This window comes from Eschscholzia californica, unplaced genomic scaffold, assembly GCF_041429995.1.
Source record: "Eschscholzia californica isolate CP2 unplaced genomic scaffold, dmEscCali1.0.p SCAF_2, whole genome shotgun sequence".
Taxonomy (NCBI): Eukaryota; Viridiplantae; Streptophyta; class Magnoliopsida; order Ranunculales; family Papaveraceae; genus Eschscholzia; species Eschscholzia californica.
In genome coordinates, this window is record NW_028238309.1 from 48494060 (window position 1) to 48504037 (window position 9978).

The following is a 9978-nucleotide window of genomic DNA, read 5'->3' on the forward strand; positions in this document are numbered from 1 at the left end:
ACCCGAGAACCGAACCGACCCCGAGTCTTAATGGGTAGGTACTGGGTATAGGTTTTAGATCCATTAAGGAAATCGGGTCTTAAATGGGTATACCCGAAAGGACCCGACTAAGAGGCGGGTCCTTATCGGGTATATCCGTCGGGTACCCGACGGGTAATGGGTACCCGAGATAATACGAAAAAATACCCTAGATTATATAGTATTCTTGTACGTCAGGGTTTTTCTCACCAAGTTACCAACTCACCAAGTTATGAAATTTCTCAAATCCTCTTTTCCTTGGTTGAAAACTAATTTATAAAACACAAAAGTGAGCGAGTTAATATAACATAAAGGTTCATTTCTTCTTTCTTGATTCCCCTAATCTCTAATCTCTTATACTCATCAACTATTGTACCCGAGATATTTTCTTATTTAAGGATCTATGTCGTTTATGATATTTCTTTTCACTAGATTCATGCAAATTCTTCTACTTTAAGAAATATTTGATATACTTTTGTGAATACCCAATGGGTACCCGATACCCGATGGGTACCCGAGAATTTTAAAGGTTCCGGTTCTGGATCCTTTGATTGAGGTACCGGTACCGGAACCGTCAAGAACCGAAACCGTTACGATTTATAGGTTCCGGTTCTGGATAGTTAAATACCCGAACCGGAACCGACCCGTTGACACCCCTACCTGCAATACAATAATTCACCAAACGCGGAGGAATCAGGTGAGTCTATTTGGTTACTCTACATTGACTTAGATCTATTGATTTTGACCTATTTCAACGACAATTCCACATATGCAACGTGACTGAGTTCAATATTATACTGCCGAATCGTCTGAGTGCTACCAGGCAGATCTGCATTGACTGTTGAGCTTGACAATGATCTGACTCATTTGGATTAAGCTTTCGTCTGTTCATATAGATATCTTTTGATTCATGTAGAATAAGAACAAAAATTCCTTAATTTAGTATTTAATACTTTATATTTTTTATGATTCGTATCTCGAAAATGTTTGATTTATTCATTGAGAGCTCCCCCAAGACTATACAGATCTAGCTACCATGTGTTGGATTTTTTTTTGTTGAAGTATACCATGTGTTGGGTTGTTCAATTAAAAAGCTTCTGGAAAATGTGACTTATAATTATAAGTAGACTTTATAATAGAGAAATGTACATATATCAAATAATTGGTGGGGCTAGAGGAAGTTCAAAAAAATGTGGAAAAAAGTTTATAATATAATAATACAAAAATAGGTATTCTCAAACAGATTAAAAATTTTGACAAAATTTATCAATGGAGTAGTTTAAATTTCTCGAGAACTCTTTTTCTTTTTGCAATGGTAAGCGAGATTTAAGGGCCCCCTTCAACGAAACAAAACCAAGATCACTTACAAGCATTGCAACCCAAAGGAGCAACAATCAAACAAAACTACAAAGAATTGAAGAAATCAAGTAGCCTTAGGCCAATGTCTTCGGAATTTCTGGAGAACTCATTATCAAGTAATACAACGGTATCTTAACAAATAAAAAAAGTAATACAACAGTGATGGTATGTCCGGTCAATTCTCGGCTGAATCCTGACGAGGTGACGTGGACGGTCCAGATTTAGAGATAGAAGAGAGTTTTTCATTTTTTCTCTCTAAATTTGGCCCGATCACGTCACCCGGTCGGGATTCAACTGGGAGACTAGTCGGGCATACCATCATTTTTGTAAGTAATAACATCTATAATAATGGAGATAACTGAAGAATTCTTTTTAATTAATTCAATGGAGTCAACTATCAAGTGAGATTTTTTTTTCTACATGAAACTCAAGAAAAACTCATTATATTAAGTAACACCACTCTCTTCACCAAAAAAAAGTAACAACATTCCAATTGGATACTCGAGAAAAAATCTAAAAATTTTTGTTTGTAGTTTCAATTGAGATTCTCTTTTCTATGGGGCAAAATAGAGATCGTCTATATTTTTGTTTCTCCAAGATTTCTAAAATAACTCTATTTCATGCACATGTTATTTCTAATTTAATATGAAAAAATAATATGAAAAAATAGTTATGAAAGAAGGTTCCCTATATGTAAATTTAAACTACTAACTATCATATATTTTTTGTTGTATTTACTCTCCCAGCTATATGTTTTACTAAATTCACTACAAAAATCCGGCCCTTTTGTAACGCCTATTTGTAACGGCTATTAGTTTGCCGTTATAAAAATTGGCTTATATATAACGGCTCCTCCCTTAGGTAGCCGTTATAAAAAATCCAATTGAGTTGGCGCGGAAGTTGGCGCGTACATTTTTGTTATTGTAACGGCTTTTGTAAAATAACGCCGTTATAAAAAAGTTGTAACAGTACAACCCTGGGACTTTGTGTTATAACGGAGACCGAGCCGTTACAATATCGTGTAGTTGTAACGGCCTTTCTATTTTCTGGCCGTTATAACATCTTTAAGCCCTAATTTCTAAAATCAGGAACTGTTCCCTCTCTTTCCCGTTCGTTTTTGCAGAGAGGGAGAGAAAGCGAGAGAGAGAAAGAACAACTGCAAGGAGGAATCGATCCCACCACACCAGCAAGGAGGAGTGAGAGCAAGGATTTCTCGTGAGTTTTTTCTGCCGATTCTGGTGAGTTTGAACTATCTCTCTCAAGAATTTCTGCAGGGCAACTAGGGTTTTATAATAAATAGATTAGATCTTAAATTCAATGAATAACTTGAATTTATTCTCTTAGAAATCCCCTTTTAGTTCAATGAATAGCTTTAATTTAAATTCAAGATTATTCTCTTGATTTTTAGGGATTTTTATTAGGGTGACTTCTACAAGACACCACACTAGCAAGGAGCAGGGGGTTTGGTCTCTCTCGCTCTCTCATCTTTACTTCATCACTTCTTCGTAAAGTCCGATTTTTTTTATCTTACTTGCTTAAATATTGCTGGTAAGGGTTTTCAAGTCAATGGTATCTAAAATTTCTTATGTTCCTTCTTTATTTTATAACAGCAAGGAGGAGTCGAGCAAACAAAGTGAAGTGAGCAAAGAGTACCATGGGTTAACTTTAATCTCCACTAGGGTTTTGAGTTTCTTCCGCTACTTCGCTCATTCGGAACCCTAGGGGTTCTCTTCTTCTTTTAGCTTCCGAGAGTTCAGCCTCAGTTTATCTATTTTGCAGGGGCTCCGAGCTTTATCAGGTGCGTTATCAACGCCTCGTTTGATCTTATTTAGAGGTTTTATTAGCATTTTACATCAGGGTTTGGATTATGTTTGATGTAAGTTTAATTATGTTCACAATCTATATTCCGATATCAGTTTTAACAATGTACTCCTTACCCATTTCAGAATATGTTTTATTCAACTTTTTTGTTCTTATTCCTTAGGTATTCGAGATTGTTCAACAGGCACATGATGTTCCGTTCAGATCTTATTTTGAGGTAACACATTGTCACAAATGGTTTTTTATCTTTTTCTTTCATATCTAGCTTTCATTTTCAGGTTCCATCTCCTTGCTTGACATATACAAATACGAGTAACGTTGATAAGTCATGCTTTGAGGTTTATTCTTTTTCATTCTGCTCAACGTTCTCCATTTTTTAGCATCTACGCTAACGCAATGATCTGCACTTGTAGGTTCAGAAAATTCAGTCTTTGACACCAAATATTGGGGTTGTATACAGATTGCGTTTATGTACTTGTATTTATTTGTTAAGAAAGTTTACTTTAAAATCCTTATGTTATTGACGAACTAGTAAAGCCTATATCACACTAAACATAACTATTATTGGTAATCTTGCTCTCCTCTGCAGTGGTATGGGGCCTGATTCCAGAGTTTTGGTACGACAAAGTAGGAAGCAGGCGCAACAATACCACATATTATACAAAGTACTATGCTACTCCCTATGGAGTTTATTTTTCCTTTAGTATGATGTTTAAGTCTCTGAGTACACTTGCCATTATTTACTTTGTACGTGTTATCTGCTTGTCAATTTTACATCATTGGTGTTCTGGTCTTTGCAGGAGTTCACTCAATCTGGGCAATGAATAATCATTTCCTCATCTTTGTGATAACAAAATTTCATCAACCGATATAAACTAAGGTATCCAAGTTATTTGCGTTTTTACCGGCATACGTCCTTAGATTCTTGTGCTTCCTAGATTTGTAGATAGTAGTATTTTGATTCGTTGTTACCTAAAAGTAGACGCTAAATTTGGTTACAAATACTTCAAGACTGTCAAATGTCTCCTTTATCTTGTGAAGAGAAGGCAAATAATCTGAATTTGAACTTTCCATAGCAACTCAACTATGTAGAAGAAACTAATGACCAAGGCTGCAACACCCTTGCATATAACACAAGTAGTGAATGTAATCCCTCTCTGATGTCAAAGATTTGTCTTGAAAAATGTAAATAAAAAAACTAGTAACTAAACATTGAAATGCAAGAAAACAAGACTTTTTCGATAGAGATCTTCAAATGTTGGATATAATTACCCTTAGATACTTTTACTCCATCTTAATGTCACCCACTTTTATATGTTGTAATTGATTCTCTTTTGATTCATCTACATTTATGCTATTATGAAGATTTTGATATGTATTCATCTCGCAGGTAGTTAAGAGAGGCAAAGAGAACAGCGGAATCCAATAGTGGAAGATGAATACAATGGAAACCATGTAGTTTCAATGGTTACTTTAGGTTAAAAACTTAATGTTTTCTATATATATGTATATGTTTGGTTTGGAAGTGATGAACTTGAAACTTGTATTAAGAGTAATCAATCAATGGAATGTGTTTTGTTTGATTTATTGTGTTGCTTTGAGTTTTCCTTTTTGGCTTTTGGATTTTCAAATAAGGACAGCAGTAAGAGCTGCAAAGAAGAATTTTGGTGTAGCCTGATTTTTTTTTTTCAGTTCAGTTATTTGTAACGGCCAATAGGATACTAGCCGCTACAAATGGTCATGAACATTGGCACCCAGTAAACTTTTTTGTAACGGCCTATGTACTAAAGGCCGTTACAAATGATCTTTTATAGCGGCCTATAGCCGTTACAAATGTATTAGCAACGGGGTTTGTTGTAACGGCTTAAATTTTTTTTATAACGGTTTTAAGCCGTTACAAAAGGCTATTTGTAACGGTTTTTCAGGCATTTATAACGGCTTCAACCGTTACAAATGTGACGTATTTTTGTAGTGATTGTATCTTTTCGTTGATAACAAAAAATATTAATAAAACAAAGCAATATGATCCAAGACCACAATTGATTCAAATTAATATGATTTCGTTATCGGGTGACGTTAGCTAAAAGAAATCTACTTCACTCGTAAAACGAAGGGGGGACCTAGTTTACGTAAAACTAGTTCATTTAAATCATTTAACTGGTCTTTCATCTTTTGGTGCAGTGGTTGGCCACTCCCTCTCAAGCCCACGAGGTCGTGAGATCGAGTCTCAGTGGAAGTAGTTTATCATCGAGAGTTATCCCATGTAAGTTAGGCAATAAATAAAGTATGTAGGAATAGATAGACTTTCAGGCCCCTGGGATGGCCCTAAGGACCTTTATATGACATTTAGGACCCCAAATGTCTTAATTGGCAGTTATAGTGCTAATCCAACTTCATGATGTATTACATATTATAATCATGATTTATCAATGTCATTCAAATGTAATGACTCTTTGAATCCAATCTAGAAAAAATTAGTTAAACTAACTTTTCAATCGTGTATAGTTAATATAAAAATTATTAGCTACTATTCTTTTCAAATACTGAACAAACAATGTAATTTAGGTAATAATTCAAGTAGGTAGGAATAGATGGGCTTTCATGCCCCATAGGATGACCCTAAGCGTTTTTATACGAAATTTAGGACCCAAGATGTCTTAGTTGGCGATTATATTGCTAATTCAAATTCATGATGTATTACATGCTATAATCATGACATGGCATATCAATGCCATTCATATGTCGTGACTCTTTGAATCCAATCTAAAAAGAAATCATTTAACTAACTTTTCAATCGTGTATTGTTAACATAAAAATCATTAGCTACTTTTCATTTCAAATACTAAACAAACAATGTAATTTAGGCAATAAATAAAGTAGGTAGGAATAGATGGGCTTTCAGGCCCCTTAGGATGGCCTAAGGGTCTTTATATGGCCTTTAAAACCCAATATGTCTTAATTGCCGGTTATAATGTTAATCCAAATTCATGATGTATTGCATATTATAATCATGACGTATCAATCCCATTCAAATCAATGACATTCACATGTAATGCCTCTTTGAATTCAATTTAAGAAAAAAAAAAATCACTTAACTAACTTTTCAATCGTGTATAATTAATATAAGAATCATTAGCTACAGTTCTTTTCAAATACTGAACGAATTTGACCTTATCATAATTTTCGTGAAAATAGTCTAATATGTGGAGTGATTCATCTATACTAAGTTATACATTATAATGTATCTACGTTATCTACATCACCTTTCAACTGTCACATGAAAATTAACGTAGTAACAATTTTCTCAATTGGACATCTCACCCAAAAACACAAATTAAAGAAGAAGAAGATATTAGTGAAAGAGAAAGACTACCCTATCCTAGTGGGGTGGCTCAGATTTTGGAGGTCCGGTGCGAAGTTTTAACCGAGATCTTTCATAGAAAATGAGAACGGAAAAAGTATATAATACGACGTATTAGATGAACATTCAAATAATTTAACAGGAAAAAAAATATATTTATAAAAAATTATTAACGCTAAGTACATGATGCCAATAAGAATATATATGAAGTATAGTCGATGTACTTTTAAATCCAAGAACACAATTTAACTGAATATTTACAAGACGCAGTTACATGATTAAAGAAGTATTTATATAGCAAAACTATGATTTCGAAAATCCGATTCAACAAGTAAACTAATAATTTTTGCGTAAGAAACTAGTTGCAGAATAAATTAGTTGAAAGTATACACAATTAGAAAAAATACGTACAACCAAATCAGATTTAGTAGCTAAAATAGAGCATTTTAGTAGTTAAAATTGAGAAAAAGAAACGAAATAAAGAGAGGATCAAAGAGAAATAGAGAGATTAGGAGAGAAAATAAACGAAATGATAGAGACAAAAAGAAAAGAAAATATAAAGAAGCAAATAATAAAGAGATTAAAGGTGTTTAGAACATCTACTAGACCATAAATTCATAAGAATGGGCTTATATATCGGGCTGGAGCGCCCTTAGATATTTGAAAGTCTATAAAAACATTATAAAAATATTATCTAATGTTGTTGTTAGAAGGATTCAAACACAGGACCTATTGAGCACGCGATTAAGTTCAGTACCAACTCACCCCCTGGCTTTTTTAGTTTATTCTAACAACACTTATCAATATGTAGATATTACACAAAATCATCAAAAGTGGGGCCCTGGAAAGAGGGGGACTCCATGCGACGGCATAAAGCCTAACTAACATTCAAGACATAAAGCGTGAATAAGTAAATGCGTGAGAGAGAAAATAAATCAAGCAGACATGGATCCTAGTATGACCCCTGACCTAGAAGATCTAATCTCCTTTGATTTCTTGTTGTTTCACCTTTTAGTTCGCCTAGATCGCCATCTTTGAACCTCCATTAATTTCTCTCACTCGAATCAGGATCCCACCCTTAAGCTTGTTCAATAGACTTATAGACCCCAAACTCTAATTACAAGACTCAAAAGATGCGCAGATCGTATAAACTGGAAATTAAAATTAATTCAACTTGCACCCATCCGTGCTTAAAACAAGAATGAAAGAAATAACTTTCTATGGCCATACTAGTTCCCGCATTCACATCACATGCATTCATATAATATTTAAGGCTAACAATTATATATGCATGATAATCCGGAAGATACTTTTGTCGACATCTCTATGTCACATACTCACATTACGGACCTTAAGTCTATATTTGAAGAATTCGACGAATGGTGCGTTTCGGTTGTATCTTTTATGATTTCCAAAATCAAGTTTAAGAAAAACTCTGTTTGGGCCTTCGGAGGGCCCGGGTCAATTTCGGAAAAAATTAGTAGGGTTCTTAATGTTTCCAAAATCAATTTTAAGAAAAATCAGTTTCGGGCCTTCGGATGGCCCGAGACAATTTCGGTTAAATTTGGGTAGAACCGGGAGAAAAATTTGACTTCGTCGAAAACTCCCACTCGGGTCAAGACCCGAAAAACGAACCCATAACCCGAGACATATCTCGGAATGGCCCAGAACAAGCCTTGGAGAAGGCACGAGACTTTCTCGGCCCAAACCCATGAGCTTGTCTCGGCCAAGGCCAAGGACATGCATTGGAACGGGTCAAGCATGTCTCGGCCATGGGCCATCATTATCTAGCCCGTGCTAAGTGCACTTTGGCCTGGGCCAAACATGCTCTGGCCCAAGGGGCTGGGACACGACCCTGGACGCTTCCTGGTTGATGCCCAGACGCGACCTAGTCTGACCGGGACAACAACCTTGAAGTTATAGAAACTTCTAAAACGTCAAGTTGCCTTTTTTTTCTTTTAGCTTCTGAAGCTTTTGTTCTCTTCTTTTAGAAACTTCCGACAAGCTCAAATTTGATTATCAAAAACTTTTAAAATCATGAAAAAACCACAACTCTTCAAACTTTTAGGAATTTCTAAAACTCTATTTTTGATTTTCAACAACTTCTAAAATCATGAAAATCACAACTTTTGAAACTTCTAAAATTCCAATTTTGAATATCAAACGATTTCTAAAATCAATGAGATCAACTCTTTTGAAAACTCTTTTCAATACCGAAATCAATCAATATCGAATCTTTTGAAACTCTTTTCAATCATCAACTTTGAAATCAATTTAAAAACTTTTAAATTGCATTCAAAATCATTCAAATTGAAGTCTGCAACACTTTTAGACATAACTATCTATCTAATTAATCATGTATTAGTCCAAAACTTAACAAAAATTAGCTATTTGCAAGAGCTCTGACGCCACTTTAGGGTTGTAGTGTCTCTTAGTGTTCTAAGCGGAATCTCAGACATCTCATGTCTAACATTAGTAGGTCCCAAAATCACCATGCATAAGCTAATAACTAAGTAAGAGTTTTAGGATTACCTTAATCGTTAAATTTCCCTCCAACCTTTCCAATCGAATGTGAAGACCAAGAGCTCCAAGTGTTGCTCCTCTACTCAAGACACCCGAATGATCAATTTGATCTCTCACCTTTTTGCTAGCTATAACTCTAATGGTGGTTTGATTAGAAGAACTCCTTCTTTATGACTAGTTAGATAGCTTGGGAATTAGCTCTCTCTCTTTCTCTACTTGATGTTGTAGAATAAGAAAACTTCGTGAGAAATTTCACACCTTATTCATGTCCCTAAGAGACCTTATATAGAGTCCTAAGTGAGATTTCAACCCTAATTAGGTTTCCTAAAAGTCCATTTTGAATAAGATTAAGGGAATAGTCAAAAAATCATTAGTTGTGGCCGTCCAAATCAAGCCCAACTGGGGAGATCTAACCACCCCATTTAGGGGAACCGACCAGCCAAGGTCGGTCCCAATCCAGGCCTTAAATCATCACTTTTAAGCCCCAGCCCAAAATATCTTCTTTCGGGCCTTTTGTGTTATCTTTGCCTAAACTTCGTTTAGTCCTATGAGACATGTTTATGGGGCTCTCCCATGATTATATGTCTCATCCCATTAGTCATATCATCCAATCAAACTTCGAAGTCAGCTGCAAATTACTTCATAATTCGACGATCGTAGTTGGTTTCTAGCTAAATACTACGACCTTTAAATCGTCCGGACTTGGTGATCTTCTTCATCAATTGTCATCCGACAAATTGCTCGCATTGCATCTTTGGTCGAAGGACATCTCCTTCAATTGCTCGCCAGAATACAATTTAGTTTGTTGAAAATAATGACTGTTGAGAAAACAAAAGTTGATGAGAGAGAAAAGGGAAAAAACAGATCAAACTTGTACCTTTTTTTTTCCTGAAAAG